The sequence below is a fragment of the Salmo salar genome, chromosome 18 (assembly GCF_965601325.2).
Source record: "Salmo salar chromosome 18, fSalSal1, whole genome shotgun sequence".
In the NCBI taxonomy this organism is placed as follows: Eukaryota; Metazoa; Chordata; class Actinopteri; order Salmoniformes; family Salmonidae; genus Salmo; species Salmo salar.
Window position 1 is genome coordinate 64,285,477 of NC_138308.1, and position 16,559 is coordinate 64,302,035.

Consider the following 16,559-nt stretch of genomic DNA (forward strand, 5'->3'; position numbering starts at 1 on the left):
TGAATCCAGGCTGTATCACAACCGGCTGTGATTGGGAGTCCCATAGGGATGCACGCAATTGGCCGAGCGTCAACTGGTGTAGGCCGTCATTGTAAATAAGAATTTGCTCTTAACTGTCTTGCCTAGTTAAACAAAGGTTAAAATAGCAAAATATTTTAGATTAGTAAATTAGTCTAGCGGCCAGCTATCTAAACTTGGTCGAATTAAGCATGGTGGAATTACTGACCGAAGTGGGGCCCATTGATCATCAGTTATCCATATTTGGTGTATGGATGTGGGTATGCAGACACACGAGCCACTGTGGCCCCTCATGATGAGTTACGTTTTTCTGTGGCCTCCACCCTTAGCAGGAAGTTGCTTATCAACACATAGTTTGTTGATAGTATAACCATCTGTAGATTATCTATGTGGGACTATCCAAATAAAGTGTACTAAATGTTTCTCTCCCTGACCTGCTTCCTTCACCAACCATGTTCCACAGTCCACACACAGGCCCCGATAGGGTTGCTTGTGTTCAAAGTGGTACTGAAAATCACACTGCATGGTCCAAAGTCCTAAACATCTCAAGTGGTTTGGTCCCACCCTTCTAACCTGCCAAGCTAAATAAAACAGTTCACAAGTATCTGCTTGTCAAACACGCACTAACGGTCCACTGTAGAGTCGTGGCCAAAAGTTTTGAGAATGACAAATATTAATTTCCACAAAGTTTGCTGCTTCAGTGTCTTTAGATATTTTTGTCAGATGTTGCTATGGAATACTGATGTATAATTACAAGGATTTCATAAGTGTCAAAGGCTTTTATTGACAATTACATGAAGTTGATGCAAAGAGTCAATATTTGCAGTGTTGACCCTTCTTTTTCAAGACCTCTGCAATCCACCCTGGCATGCTGTCAATTCATTTCGGGGTCACGTCCTGACTGATGGCAGCCCATTCTTGCATAATCAATGCTTGGTTTGTCAGAATTTGTGGGTTTTTGTTTGTCCACCTGCCTCTAGAGGATTGACCACAGGTTCTGAATGGGATTAAGGTTTGGGGAGTTTCCTGGCCATGGACCCAAAATATCGATGTTTTGTTCCCCGAGCCACTTAGTTATCACTTTTGCCTTATGGCAAGGTGCTCCGTCATGCTGGAAAAGGCATTGTTCATCACCAAACTTTTCCTGGATGGTTGGGAGAAGTAGCTCTCGGAGGATGTGTTGGTACCATTCTTTATTCATGGCTGTGTTCTTAGGCAAAATTGTGAGTGGGCCCACTCCCTTGGCTGAGAAGCAACCCCACAGAAGAATGGTCTCAGGATGCTTTACTGTTGGCATGACACAGGACTGATGGTAGCGCTCACCTTGTCTTCTCCAGACAAGCTTTTTTCCAGATGCCCCGAACAATTGGAATGGGGATTCATCAGAGAAAATGACTTTACCCCAGTCCTCAGCAGTCCAATCCCTGTACCTTTTGCAGAATATCAGTCTGTCCCTGATGTTTTTCCTGGAGAGAAGTGGCTTCTTTGCGGCCCTTCTTGACACCAGGCCATCCTCCAAAGGTCTTCGCCTCACTGTGCGTGCAGATGCACTCACACCTGCCTGCTGCCATTTCTGAGCAAGCTCTGTACTGGTGGTGCCCCGATCCCACAGCTGAATCAACTTTAGGAGACGGTCCTGGCGCTTGCTGGACTTTCTTGGGCGGCCTGAAGCCTTCTTCACAACAATTGAACTGCTCTCCTTGAAGTTCTTGATGATCCGATAAATGGTTGATTTAGGTGCAATCTTACTGGCAGCAATATCCTTGCCTGTGTAGCCCTTCTTGTGCATAGCAATGATGATGGCACGTGTTTCCTTGCAGGTAACCATGGCTGACAGAGGATTAACAATGATTCCAAGCACCACCCTCCTTTTGAAGCTTCCAGTCTGTTATTCGAACACAATCAATATGACAGAGTGATCTCCAGCCTTGTCCTCGTCAACACTCACACCTGTGTTAATGAGAGAATTACTGACATGATGTCAACTGATCCTTTTGTGCCAGGGCTGAAATGCAGTGGAAATATTTTTTGGGGGATTCATTTAATTTGCATGGCAAAGAGGGACTTTGCAATTAATTGCAATTCATCTGATCACTTCATAACATTTTGGAGTATGTGCAAATTGCCATCATACTAACTGAGGCAGCAGACTTTGTGAAAATTAATATTTGTGTCATTCTCAAAACTTTTGGCCATGACTGTACATTTACATTTACGTCATTTAGCAGACGCTCTTATCCAGAGCGACTTACAAATTGGTGCATTCACCTTATGATATCCAGTGGAACAAACAAAACAAAACAAGAAAACGTACAAACGAACAGTAACAAACACACCCCTATATATAGGACCTTCAATCAGAGGCAACGAGAAACAGCTGCCTCCAATTGAAGGCCCAATCCCAATTAGCTAAACAGAACTAAACACCCTAGATCAGACATAGAAATACACTAACATAGAACATAGGCCAAAACCACGGAAACGCTAAACAAACACCCCTCTACATAAACACACAACCGAACCACATAAAACAAATACCCCCCTGCCACGTCCTGACCAAACTACAATAACAAATGACCCCTTTACTGGTCAGAACGTGACACTAACAAACACATTATTTAAACACAAACAGGCACGTGAGCACACACACCTTTTCTAACTCACCTGGTGAAGTTGGTCGTCTGGCTTTCAGCCTGGGTCCATCCCAGTGTCAGCGACAGGAGGACACGCACACTCCACACACACACACCCTGCCCTGCATCCTGCTCTGATGTCCACTAAGACCAAGAGAGGGAACGGACCATGGAGAGGGAGAGTAGAGGAAGAGAGGAAGGAGGGAGGAACCAGAGACGTGGAGAAATAGAGGGTTGAGAGAGGAGAGATGGAGAAAGGGGAGTGAGAGGGGAGAGAGGGATTCTGGAGGAAGGGGTATGAGGACAGGAAGAAGGAGAAAGAGAGAAGGAGAGTGTCCCAGATGGGATTTCATGTTTGATTTGGAGGTGTGGCTGTGGTGTGTGCCATGTGACAAGTAAACAAATACCATACATCAGCCAAAACGACATCCAATTAGCTGCACTCCTGTTTGAATAAGGAGCCCTGTGTATGTGTTTTGCATTGTGTTTGCTCCGTGTTTTTGGAAAACTGTTACAGTAATGGAATATATGTCAATGTGTGTGTGTGTGTGTGTGTGTGTGTGTGTGTGTGTGTGTGTGTGTGTGTGTGTGTGTGTGTGTGTGTGTGTGTGTGTGTGTGTGTATACATAGCATATGATGAATGGCTGCTTCACTACACTGTTGGCTACAGGCACAGCACACTATCCTGAAAAGCAAACTCAAACCTGCTTGAACCACACACAATATTTCCTTCTACAGAGTGAGAGTCAATGTCATTGAGGATTATTATGGGATATGCTGGTAGAAAACCTGTTTCCAGTAAAAAAAAAAAATGGATCTGTTGATATAAAAATAGATTGGCTTGAAATAAATTGTATTTAGTACTGTGCGCCTTCCATAATCTGTTCTGGACTTGGGGACTGTGAAGAGACCTCTTGTGGCATGTCTAGTGGGGTATGCATGTGTGTCCAAGCTGTGTGCCAGTAGGTCAAACAGACAGCTCAGTGAATTCAACATGTCAATACCTCTCAAAAATACAAGTAGTGATGAAGTCAATCTCTCCTCCACTTTGAGCCAGGAGAGATTGACATGCATATTATTAATATTAGCTCTCTATGTACATCCATGGGCAAGCCGTGCAGCCCTGTTCTGAACCGATTGCAATTTTCCTAAGTCCTTTTTTGTGGCACCTGACCACACGACTGAACAGTAGTCCAGGTGCGACAAAACTAGGGCCTGTAGGACCTGCCTTATTGACAGTGCTGCCAAGAAGGTAGAGCAGCGCCTTATCACAAACATACTTCTTAGCTACTGATGTATCAATATGTTTTGACCATGACAGTTTACAATCCAGAGTAACTCCCAAGTAGTATAGTCACCTCAACTTGCTCAATTTCCACATGATTTATTACAAGATTTAGTTGAGGTTTTAGTGAATGATTTGTCCCAAATACAATGCTTTTAGTTTTAGAAATATTTAGGACTAACTTATTCCTTGCCACACACTCTGAAACTAAATGCAACTCTTTGTTAAGTTTTGCTATCATTTCAGTCGCTGTAGTAGCTGACATGTATAGTGTTGAGTCATCCGCTTTCCTCAAAGCCAGTGGCAATTCATTAGTAAAGACTGAAAATGTAAATGGGCCTAGACAGCTGCCTTGGGGAATTCCTGATTCTACTACTATCTACTATTATTTTGGAGGCTTCCATTAAATAACACCCTCTGTGTTCTGTTAGACAGTTAAATCTGAAGTCTAACAAAACATCCCCCCCAATCTTTTTATCATCAATTTCTCTCAGCCAATCATCAGTCATTTGTGTAAGTGCTGTGCTTGTTGAATGTCCTTCCCTATAAGCGTGCTGAAAGTTTGTTGTCAATTTGTTTACTGTAAAATAGCATTTTATATGGTCAAACACAATTTTCTCCAAAAGTTTACTCAGGGTTGTTAACAGGCTGATTGGTCGGCTATTTGAGCCAGTTAAGGGGGCTTTACTATTCTTAGGTAGCGGAATGATTTTTGCTTCCCTCCAAGCCTGAGGGCACTCTTTCTAGTAGGCTTAAATTGATTTAAGATGTAATGTATTACTTTAGTATTAGTTGTGAGCCAAATATCACAAGCCATTTTGTAATCCCTTCCCAATCCCTACAAATATATGTTTCTTTAGCCCTGATTTGAGCCTGCATTGTCCATACTGTAGACAGAGAGTTAGACAGAGTTGTAAGACTGTGTGTTGTAGGCTTCATACGCACGCTGCACACACACCCACAAACACATATGCACACAGAACAAAATGCTACTTACTTCAGTTTCTCCAATTTACAATGTGGATCCTCCAAACTAGCAGAAATCTGTCTCATTGCTGAGTCTCCAGGGTAATTGCAGCTTAGGTCTAGTTCTCTCAGGTGGAAAGGGTTTGAACACAGGGCTAAAGCTAGAGACCCAAAGCCTTTCCCTGTGACAGCACAGCCTAACAACCTGATGAGAGATTTTGATTTAATATGAATACTTAAATATACTATACCAGAGATACTGGATATAATGACTTGATGCCTGTGCCTCGCCCTAGCAGTGGGATTCATTGTCCAGAGCGGAACAGGGGCTGTCAATCTCCCGCCTATTCCTTTCTTTGGATTGGTGGATACTCTCATTATTTTAATACTTTTTTGAATATTTGATGAGGGTGGTTGATGTCAACTGCGTGTATTCAATGGAGAGTGAGATACTATGCTAGCCTCATGAATGCGCATAGACAGTCTCGAATTTCAACAGGGTCAACTCCGATATAAAGTGTTTTTTTTCTCAAAGTTGCCACGATGTCACATGTATCACACATATATCAGTAAACTCTTAACAACCTAAGCATTACAAAACTTCTATAAGATTAAATAAGCCTCATCAAAAGCTATACATTTTTATGTTGACTAAATTTGAGACTCATTGCCCCTCATACAAAAATTCCTCACTTGCTTAATAATGAATGATCTGCTTAATGTGGACAGATTTTGGGCAGAGTAAACCCTCTGAGCTGAGAGCTAAGGCTTTACATCCTTCCTCATGGAAACAGCACTGACTCAACCTTCACAAATGAAAATATGCATTATTCTAAAACAAACCACATTTGAATAAATTCATCCAGGGTCACTCATGCTATTCACTCACAACAATATTTTAGGCCAGGATTCAAACTGATCAGCGGTAGATCTGCATTATAGAGCGCTTGACATTTACTGTGAATGTGGGAATGTGGGAACATGGCCTTTAAATGGTGCAAAGCTGACTAAGCGCGATAGGATTGAATCATGGCCTAAAAATCTACATGGAATCCTGATGAACAGTCTACTGCTTGTCCTCTTCTACACACACAGGCTCCAACTTGGTCTCACAAGATTAAAACAAATATAATGGACAAACATCAAAAGACAAAGGGGATGCTAGTGACCTAGCTGAAGGCCCTAGATTTGAACCAACCTTTCGGTGACTGATTCACATCTCTGACCAGTGATAACAGTAACATGCGATAACATAAGTCTTAGGCAAATATAGGTACTCACCACAATATTTCCAGTTTACAGTGTGGACCCAACAACACACCACAGATAAACTTCACTCCTGAATCTTGCAGGTCATTGTCACAGAGGTACAGTTCTCAGTTGTGAGGAGTGATTCAGCCGACAGGCAACTGATAAATACACAAAAGTGTGATTAGCATCATTCAGTGTGGCTTCTCCAGCCCAGCTGAGATCAGCTTCAGTTTGAATCAATCAGGACATTTTGACTCTGGAGCCCAGCTAGCACATAACATTCTGAGAACCATATGTTTCTTAGAGCTTGGTGAGAGTGTGGTTGTCCTATGGTTATTTTGCATACAATCTTCCCACAACTTTCTGGGAATGGTGCAGGATAGTTACTTGGCTTTGTAACATTCTCAGCGCATTGGTATTTCATTACTTTAACAGAACGTTTCCTGGTGGTTACATTTAAATTACATTTTTGGTAATGTTCTAGGAACGTTCTCCAACTGGTTTGACATTGAGAATGTTCTCAAATAGTTCAGAGAATATTAAGAAACAACGTTCTCCTGTGGGAATTCCAATGCTTCAGCATAAAGTTTCCAGCAGGTTTCCTCATGGTTCTATTTAAATTAATGTTCTTAGAATATTGAGAAAACTTAATGGGCTGTGCGCAGGATGTTCCCCAATGCTAGAAGGGCCCACCCCGAGTGAAAAAGTTTGGGAACCCCTGATGTAGGCAATCGGCGAGCGGTTGACTAAGGCGCACGTGCAAGAAGAGTGGGCACATTCGCTATATAATGCAAAAAAACATCCGTACATGGGAATTTAACCACAAAAGTTTTACTATATATATTTTGGCTATCATTTGTATTTTCTTTAAACTTCATTTCATTTGTATATATTTTTTTTTAAATATATATATATATATATATATATATATATATATATATATATATATATACACTGCTCAAAAAAATAAAGGGAACACTTAAACAACACAATGTAACTCCAAGTCAATCACCCTTCTGTGAAATCAAACTGTCCACTTAAGAAGCAACACTGATTGACAATAAATTTCACATGCTGTTGTGCAAATGGAATAGACAACAGGTGGAAATTATAGGCAATTAGCAAGACACCCCCAATAAAGAAGTGGTTCTGCAGGTGGGGACCACAGACCACTTCTCAGTTCCTATGCCTCCTGGCTGATGTTTTGGTCACTTTTGAATGCTGGCGGTGCTTTCACTCTAGTGGTAGCATGAGACGGAGTCTACAACCCACACAAGTGGCTCAGGTAGTGCAGCTCATCCAGGATGACACATCAATGCGAGCTGTGGCAAGAAGGTTTGCTGTGTCTGTCAGCGTAGTGTCCAGAGCATGGAGGCGCTACCAGGAGACAGGCCAGTACATCAGGAGACATGGAGGAGGCCGTAGGAGGGCAACAACCCAGCAGCAGGACCGTTACCTCCGCCTTTGTGCAAGGAGGAGCAGGAGAAGCACTGCCAGAGCCCTGCAAAATGACCTCCAGCAGGCCACAAATGTGCATGTGTCTGCTCAAACGGTCAGAAACAGACTCCATGAGGGTGGTATGAGGGCCCGACGTCCACAGGTGGGGGTTGTGCTTACAGCCCAACACCGTGCAGGACGTTTGGCATTTGCCAGAGAACACCAAGATTGGCAAATTCGCCACTGGCGCCCTGTACTCTTCACAGATGAAAGCAAGTTCACACTGAGCACGTGACAGACGTGACAGAGTCTGGAGACGCCGTGGAGAACGTTCTGCTGCCTGCAACATCCTCCAGCATGACCGGTTTGGTGGTGGGTCAGTCATGGTGTGGGGTGACATTTCTTTGGGGGGCCGCACAGCCCTCCATGTGCTCGCCAGACTGCCATTAGGTAGCCTGACTGCCATTAGGTACCGAGATGAGATCCTCAGACCCCTTGTGAGACCATATGCTGGTGCGGTTGGCCCTGGGTTCCTCCTAATGCAAGACAATGCTAGACCTCATGTGGCTGGAGTGTGTCAGCAGTTCTTGGAAGAGGAAGGCATTGATGCTATGGACTGGCCCGCCCGTTCCCCAGACCTGAATCCAATTGAGCACATCTGGGACAACATGTCTCGCTCCATCCACCAACGCCACGTTGCACCACAGACTGTCCAGGAGTTGGCGGATGCTTTAGTCCAGGTCTGTGAGGAGATCCCTCAGGAGACCATCCGCCACCTCATCAGGAGCATGCCCAGGCGTTGTAGGGAGGTCATACAGGCACGTGGAGGCCACACACACTACTGAGCCTCATTTTGACTTGTTTTAAGGACATTACATCAAAGTTGGATCAGCCTGTAGTGTGGTTTTCCACTTTAATTTTGAGTGTGACTCCAAATCCAGACCTCCATGGGTTGATAAATTGGATTTCCATTGATTATTTTTGTGTGATTTTGTTGTCAGCACATTCAACTATGTAAAGAAAAAAGTATTTAATAAGATAATTTCTTTCATTCAGATCTAGGATGTGTTGTTTAAGTGTTCCCTTTATTTTTTTTAGCAGTATATATATATATATATATATATGTTTCAGAGGAAAATAGACATCATCTCCTTTCTCTTTCATGTTCCCCTTTGACTGACTTTCCATGGTCGCACACCCTACCTTGTCAGAGCAGCATTACGAGCTTGTTTGCGGTCAGAGATGTATAAACTGTGTGGGAGTTTATTATACTGCACCTAAAAAGTTACAGTGTGTACAGGACGTGTTTAAAAGGCTACATTCCATGTGTCAATACTGAAAAAGACAAGTCATTAAACATGGGATATAATTTCTTTTAAATAATTTTTTATACAAATTCACAAAAATAATTAGGAAACTGTTGTAGACCACTGACACAATGAAGCTGAATATCACATTACTAGTATAGTTCCATACAGAAGAGGGAGGGAGAGAGAAAGAGATTCTCTAAAAACTCTGCACTTAATGTTCTGAAATGCCTCCAATGTTGTTCAAACTCCTTTTTACCAATCAGAGCATTGCCATCGGCCCGTACCATCCATAACTAGATAATCTGTTTTTTAGTATTCAGGCCCTTATGATGGATGCCTCAAATCAAAAGTATGTTATCTTTGTTGCTATGGAAGCTGAAAGTTGACCTAGTTCAGTATCCTGACCTGTTTTCCAGAAAAAAAAGTTGTCTGCAGCAAAGTTTCATGGACCGTTTCGCTGCAGGGTGACCATTAATGCCCAGCCAATCAGGAACGGCGGCAGCGGTCACCCCGGACGATTGCCACTTGCTGTCCCAGAAGGTCAACCATCACCCCGTTGTCCAGAATGAGACTGAATTGGATTGTGTTACCACAGAAACACCCATGTCTACTCCCTTGAGATGAGATGGTACTTTGATTTTCAAAATGTTTGCTTTTTACCAAACACACGTCACAAACACAGACAATTTAAATTTCATGTCGGACAGAATTTTGTGATATAAAATATAAAAATATACATACTGCTTACAAAATAATGTAAACCTGCTCGTGTAAATTTGGTCTCACTGATCTACTCATTTAACAGGCATTTGTTTTTTGTGAAAATAATTATTGGAAAACAATGCAGAAAACTAAAAATGTACAGCAATCCCAGGTTATCAGGGAAAACATTCCAACAGAGAAAAATACCCAGGGGTCTCCTAGCAGCCATGGCTTTTCTGCCATGACTGCCTCGGTCACAACAACTTCTTCATACTGGTGAAGGAATACACAAAGCGAAGTGACTGATTGGACCCAGCCAATTGGGAAATGGCAGTAGTTCCAGCTAATACGAAAAGTATGCACTTCGATTACCCGCAAAAGTCTTGAGTCTCTCAGCTTAGTATTTGACATTTGGGCCTGGAATATGCATCTATTAAAATGCTGTCTGTCAGGTGGAAGGAAAACTCACAATGACTTAGTATTCTTGATCCATCTCAACCCTTCAGTGGGTCGTGTCAGTTTCTGCAGCGGCGCTCGCCTTCTCCTCCGTCAGCGAGGTCACTTCCTGCTCCTCTGTTGTCATTTCCTGGCCGTTGCCTTATGTTTTGGTGTTCGTCACATCCTCCTGCTGCTCCTCTCTGTGAGCCTCACCTCCTGGTCCATGGCGGTCTTGAGTAAAGTGGCTTTCTCCTGAGTATCAGTGGAGGCCTTTTCTGTAGTCTCCAGCATGCTGCACAGCTCCATGTCGTGGATCTCCAAGTCAAACGGAGCAGCGAGCACGATAGTGGGGGAAAACTTGCACCCCATACATGCCTGAGAGAAAGGGGGGTAAAGGAGAGTTAGGCGACATCCAAAACACTTACAGTATCACAATCATGTTGTGGTTGAAAGTAAGTTTGCTAATAATAAAGTTAATATTCCTACTGTTAACCTGTTATGGCTAGGGGGCAGTATTGACACGGCTGGATAAAAAACATACCCGATTGAATCTGGTTACCACTCCTACCCAGTAACTAGAATATGCATATACTTATTACATATGGATAGAAAACACTCCAAAGTTTCTAAAACTGTTTGAATGGTGTCTGTGAGTATAATAGAACTCATTTGGCAGGCAAAAACCTGACAAGGTTTCAGGCAGGAAGTGGCCTGTCTGACAAGGTGTCGTTCTTCTTGTCTCTGTTTATTGAAGAGTGAGGATCTTAGCTGTCCCGTGACACTTCCTACGGCTGCCATAGGGTCTCAGAAGGCGGCCAAAAGCTGAATCGTGGCTTTGCAGGCTCTGGCTGAAAAAAAGTAGCGCGTTTGGGTAGTGGCTGGTTACAGTACTGTGAGACTCAGGCTCGTGCCCGCGTCGACAGTTTAGCTAAAAGGAGATTCCCGGTCGGAATATTATCGCTTTTTTTATGAGAAAAATGGCATAAAAATGGATTTTAAACAGCGGGTGACATGCTTCGAAGTACGGTAATGGAATATTTAGATTTTTTTTGTCACGAATTGCGCCATGCGCGCGACCCTGATTTACCATTTCAGATAGTGTCTGGGACGCACGAACAAAACGCCGCTATTCGGATATAACGATGGATTATTTTGGACCAAACCAACATTTGTTATTGAAGTAGCATTCCTGGGAGTGCATTCTGACGAAGACAACAAAAGGTAATCAAACTTTTATAATAGTAAAGCTGATATTGGTGAGTGCTAAACTTGCCGGGTGTCTAAATAGCTAGCCCGTGATGCCTGGGCTATGTACTTAGAATATTGCAAAATGTGCTTTCACCAAAAAGCTATTTTAAAATCGGACATATCAAGTGCATAGAGGAGGTCTGTATCTATAATTCTTAAAATAATTGTTATGCTTTTTGTGAACGTTTATCGTAAGTAATTTAGTAAAATGTTAGCGAATTCCCCGGAAGTTTGCGGGGGGTATGCTAGTTCTGAACGTCACATGCTAATGTAAAAAGCTGGTTTTTGATATAAATATGAACTTGATTGAACAAAACATGCATGTATTGTATAACATAATGTCCTAGGGTTGTCATCTGATGAAGATCATCAAAGGTTAGTGTTGCATTTAGCTGTCTTCTGGGTTTTTGTGACATTATATGCTAGCTTGAAAAATGGGTGTCTGATTATTTCTGGCTTGGTACTCTGCTGACATAATCTAATGTTTTGCTTTCGTTGTAAAGCCTTTTTGAAATCGGACAGTGTGGTTAGATAAAGGAGAGTCTTATCTTTAAAATGCTGTGAAATAGTCATATGTTTGAAAAATTGAAGTTTTTGTATTTTAGAGGAGTTTGTATTTCGCGCCACGCCCATCATTGGATATTGGAGCAGGTGTTCCGCTAGCGGAACGTCTAGATGTATTAATATTCCTTCAAAATGTATATTCCATTCTTTGTTATACGAGGACATATTTTATTTTAATAAGGTCGTTTTGTGTAGGGTTTACTCACTAAGATGTTTAAGGCGTGGGGCAGGCAACCAGTGCGTATCCAGGGGTGGACCTGGCTCAGGTCTCTCCTCTGTTCCTCAGTGAAGCGTGGCTGGTGTTTGTGCATGGCCCTCAGGGCCTTGTGGTCCTCCCGCAGCACCGTCTCCCTGTCCTTGGAGGGTAGCTGGTAGGTCATCATCACCTTGTCATCCGTGTTGGCCATGAGGAGCCAGATGGGGTCCTGCAGGACACACTTGATGAACTGCTCCTCTCCATCTTCCCCTGCTCCACTGCCACCTGCTGGCTGCTTGCCGGAGTGGTCGTTCTCTGACGAGTCAATGCTGCCAAAGTGCTAGCTGGTACGGCTGCTCTGACTGCGACCTGGGGAAAGACGTTGAAGATGATGAGGTGAGACCTTAATTCAATGCTAGCTAGTTAAGTGTCAACAGTATGTGATTGAGGTATTCTGTTTGACTTTGGAGTGAAAACCTGGCTCTAGGTCAGGGGTATCATTTTGCCCTTGGGGCACGCATTCAGTCTTCAATGCACTGAAAATGTGTTACATTTCCAAGCTGTCAATTTTAATAAAAAATTGTCATTTTCGTTTCTTGAATTTTCGATGCTTGCTGACTGTCTAGCTTTCATTTCTGTGATTATTAGTGAGCTGGACACAGTCAGGAAACTGTATGAATATAGGTACATTATCATTTCTACACAGTTTCGATTTGGTTTAGTCCCCCCCAAAAAAATGTTGGGGGGGATTAACTCAAACCAAATGCCCGTATATTTGACACCCTAGGCGATATCTGATTAAAATGTAAAGGATTTGGGTGATATTAGATTGTTGACATTTTAATGCCTCAACGTCACCACAGTATATTATAATTGCCCTTGCCATTTTAGATAGGCAGTATTGAGGGAGTACTTACTAGTTCCACGCACTGAGGAGCTGCAGCCGTTGGAGCCCAAGGATCCTGAAGACCCTGATCCAGAGGACCCGGAGCCAGAAGCGGCTGAGCTGGTGCCTGAGCGAGAGTCCTCCTGCAGGAGCAAGTCCAGTAGGTCACTGGAGGTGGACTCAGCATACTGGTTGGAATCGTTGACCTGAAAAGAGGAAGGAGGGAGAGAAAGGTTCAAATTGAGTAATGCCTTAGCTGTAAGTATTGAGTTGCTACTATAATGGAGCAAGATGTACTATAAGTGAAATATTTTCAACTCACATTCTCGTTGGAGTTATCTGCCGATCTCTCCTGACTCGCTTGTGCGGGTGGCGTGGCCCGTTGCGCGGCAGCAGCCAGCGCCGTGGCGACCTCCAGCTGGTTGTTGGGCAGCTCCTCCACCAGCTGCAGCAGGTTGAGGGGGGAGGAGTAGCGAGAGTGGAATAGGGGCGACTCTGCGCCCTCACGTTCGGCCGGTACTTGACTACATGACTGGGGGGTGCTAGAGCCAGAGGCTGGCCGTTGGGCCTGGATGGGCATGGCGGTTTGCATGAGCGAGGGCATAGTAGGCATGAGGCATGGTTAACCCTAACATGACCCAGATAGCCACAGCCATGGGCAAAGTGATGAACATGATGGGACGCCCCATGTCCCAGCCAGGAGCCAATGTGGTTACCCCCAGCCCAAAATACTGCATGCAGTATTCCGTTGGTACCGGGGAAGGGGAATACTGCATTGGGGTTTAAGTAGTGCTGTGGGCTGGGGGTAACCACATTGGCTCCTGGCTGGGACATGGGGCTTCCCATCATGTTCATCGCTGTGCCCATAGGTGTGCCCATGGCTGTGGCTATCTGGGTCATGTTAGGGTTAAGCTGGGGGAACATGTAGTTGGCCAGCACCAGGGCCATCATGGGAGGTACCATCTGGTTCTGCATGGAGGAGATGCCAATGGGCTGGGAGAGAGGAGGGTAGATGGGGAGCATCCCTGGGGGGTAGAGCAAAGAGGCCAGGCTGGCCTGGGATCCCACAGAGGCTGGCCAGGAGGAGGAGGTGGTGGGGGGCCCCATGGGCATGGGGAGGGGGTAGGTAGATATGGGGGTTGAATCCATAGGACCGACGTTGGGGTCCCTGAGAGTTAAGGTGATGCCCAGAGCCAGAGGGTCTCTCTGTTCTGACACGCCTATTTACAGTAATAGGCAGAGCTTGTGCACTATTAATGATCTCAGTCAGTCAATTCAACATGATTAACTGTAGAGGTTTGTGTAAATGGCTCACCAATGCATTATAACAGCATCATAATGTATTATATCTGTGGGTTTTAAGTAAAATGTGTAGATAAAATATTCATTCAAGTGGTTCATGTTCATAGGCAGTGAGCCTGTGTGAATACACATCTATTCATGTATAACAGAGCCGTAGCCTCGTGTGATGATGAGTGACCTTGCCTTTGACTGGAAAGTCAACTGTGGCCCCCAAACCTGAGGCTAGATTTTCGGACAATTGTCGCCAATTTACTTTGGAACAAAATGTGCAGGCAACCCAGGTTGATACATATGTGACCAAGTCCCAAACAGGGAATCATGGTATACTGATTGAAAGGAACTGCCAACAAACAACTTGCAGAGGTAATTCTGTTTATAGGAGTAATCTAAAAATATAAATGTGATGGTGACAACAACTTGATGTTCTTCACTTCACTGACTAACATGAGCCAAAAGACCATACAACTATGAGGCTATGATTAGTGCTTGAAGTGGACTGAAATAGGTGCCAGTACTCATTTTGAGTGCCGATACTGTTTATATTTAGGTGCTGGAACTTCGCAATTACGCCAATATTCTATAAGAGGTACCAGTATTCAAGCAGTAGAATTAGTATTTCAGGTGCCGGTAGGTACTCAGTACCAGTGTGTTCAGGCCCAAGCCAAGCACTGGTTTTGAGCATCCAGACAAGATGAACATCTCTCACCTGGACAGAATGTTCAAAAGTGTGATCTTAATTGTTTGGCAAACATTCACGACAAATCAAAAGGCGCGCATTTAAATTATGTAAATTTACTCACTTTCAAGCTTACTCACAGGTGTAAGGCTCCTATCAGTGGTGAAAAATGTACCCAATTGTCATACTTGAGTAATAGAAAATGAAGTAAAAGTCACCCAGTAAAATACTAGTTGAGTAAAAGTATTTGGTTTTAAATACAGTTGAAGTCGGAAGTTTACATACACCTTAGCCAAATAGATTTAAAATCAGTTTTTCACAATTCCTGACATTTAATCCTAGTAAATATTCCCTGTCTTACGTCAGTTAGGATCACCACTTTATTTTAAGAATGTGAAATGTCAGAATAATAGTAGATAGAATGATTTATTTCAGCTTTTATTTCAGTTTACATACACTTTGGTAGCATTGCCTTTACATTTTTTAACTTGGGTCAAATGTTTCGGGTAGCCTTCCACAAGCTTCCCACAATAAGTTGGGTGAATTTTGGCCCATTCCTCCTGACAGAGCTGGTGTAACTGAGTTAGGTTTGTAGGCCTACTTGCTCGCACATGCTTTTTCAGTTCTGCCCACACATTTTGTATAGGATTGAGGTCAGGGCTTTGTGACGGCCACTCCAATACCTTGACTTTGTTGTCCTTAAGCCATTTTGCCACAACTTTGGAAGTATGCTTGGGGTGATTGTCCATTTGGAAGACCAATTTGCGACCAAGCTTTAACTTCCTGACTGACGTCTTGAGATGTTGCTTCAATATATCCACATAATTTTCCTGCCTCATGATGCCGACTATTTTGTGAAGTGCACCCAGTCCCCCCTGCAGCAAATCACCCCCAACACTTTAATGCTGGCACTCCCGTGCTTCACTGTTGGGATGGTGTTTTTCGGCTTGCAAGCCTTCCTTTTCTTCCTCCGAACATAACGATGGTCATTATGGCCAAACAGTTCTATTTATGTTTCATCAGACCAGAGGACATTTCTCCAAATAGTATGATCTTTGTCCCCATGTGCAGTTGCAAACCGTAGTCTGGCTTTTTTATGGCGATTTAGGAGCAGTGGCTTCTTCCTTGCTGAGCGGCCTTTCAGGTTATGTCGATATGGGACTCGTTTTACTGTGGATATAGATACTTTTGTACCTATTTCCTCCAGCATCTTCAAAGGATCCTTTGCTGTTGTTCTGGGATTGATTTGAACTTTTCGCACCAAAGTACGTTTGTCTCTAGGAGACAGAACGTGTCTCTTTCCTGAGCAGTGTGATGGCTGCGTGGTCCCATGGTGTTTATACTTGCGTACTATTGTTTGTACAGATGAACATGGTACCTTCAGATATTTGGAAATAGCTCCCAAGAATGAACCAGACTTGTGGAGGTCTACAATTTTTTTTCTGAGGTCTTGGCTGATTTCTTTTGATTCTCCCATGATGTCAAGCAAAGAGACACTGAGTTTGAAGGTAGGCCTTGAAATACATCCACAGGTGCACCTCCAATTGACTCAAATGATGTCAATTAGATAATCAGAAGCTTCTAACGCCATGACATAATTTTCTGGAATTTTGCAAGTTGTTTAAAGGCACAGTGAACTCAGTGTAT

The 16,559-nt window shown here is 43.4% G+C and overlaps 2 pseudogenes across 1 annotated transcript in view; both read right to left on the bottom strand.

The window, feature by feature from the left end:
• The window catches only part of LOC106577467 (procollagen C-endopeptidase enhancer 2-like), a 31,451-nt pseudogene extending 21,266 nt beyond the window's left edge, over positions 1–10,185 (bottom strand). Inside the window, exons 1-2 of the transcript XR_014381312.1 lie at positions 10,141–10,185; positions 9,810–9,875 (exon numbers count right to left, since the gene is read on the bottom strand). The product of XR_014381312.1 is annotated as a procollagen C-endopeptidase enhancer 2-like (transcript). The remainder of the gene's footprint in view (positions 1–9,809; positions 9,876–10,140) is intronic.
• LOC106577466 (period circadian protein homolog 2-like) lies at positions 9,027–14,083 on the bottom strand (annotated as a pseudogene).
• Between the last annotated feature and the right edge of the window lie 2,476 nt (positions 14,084–16,559).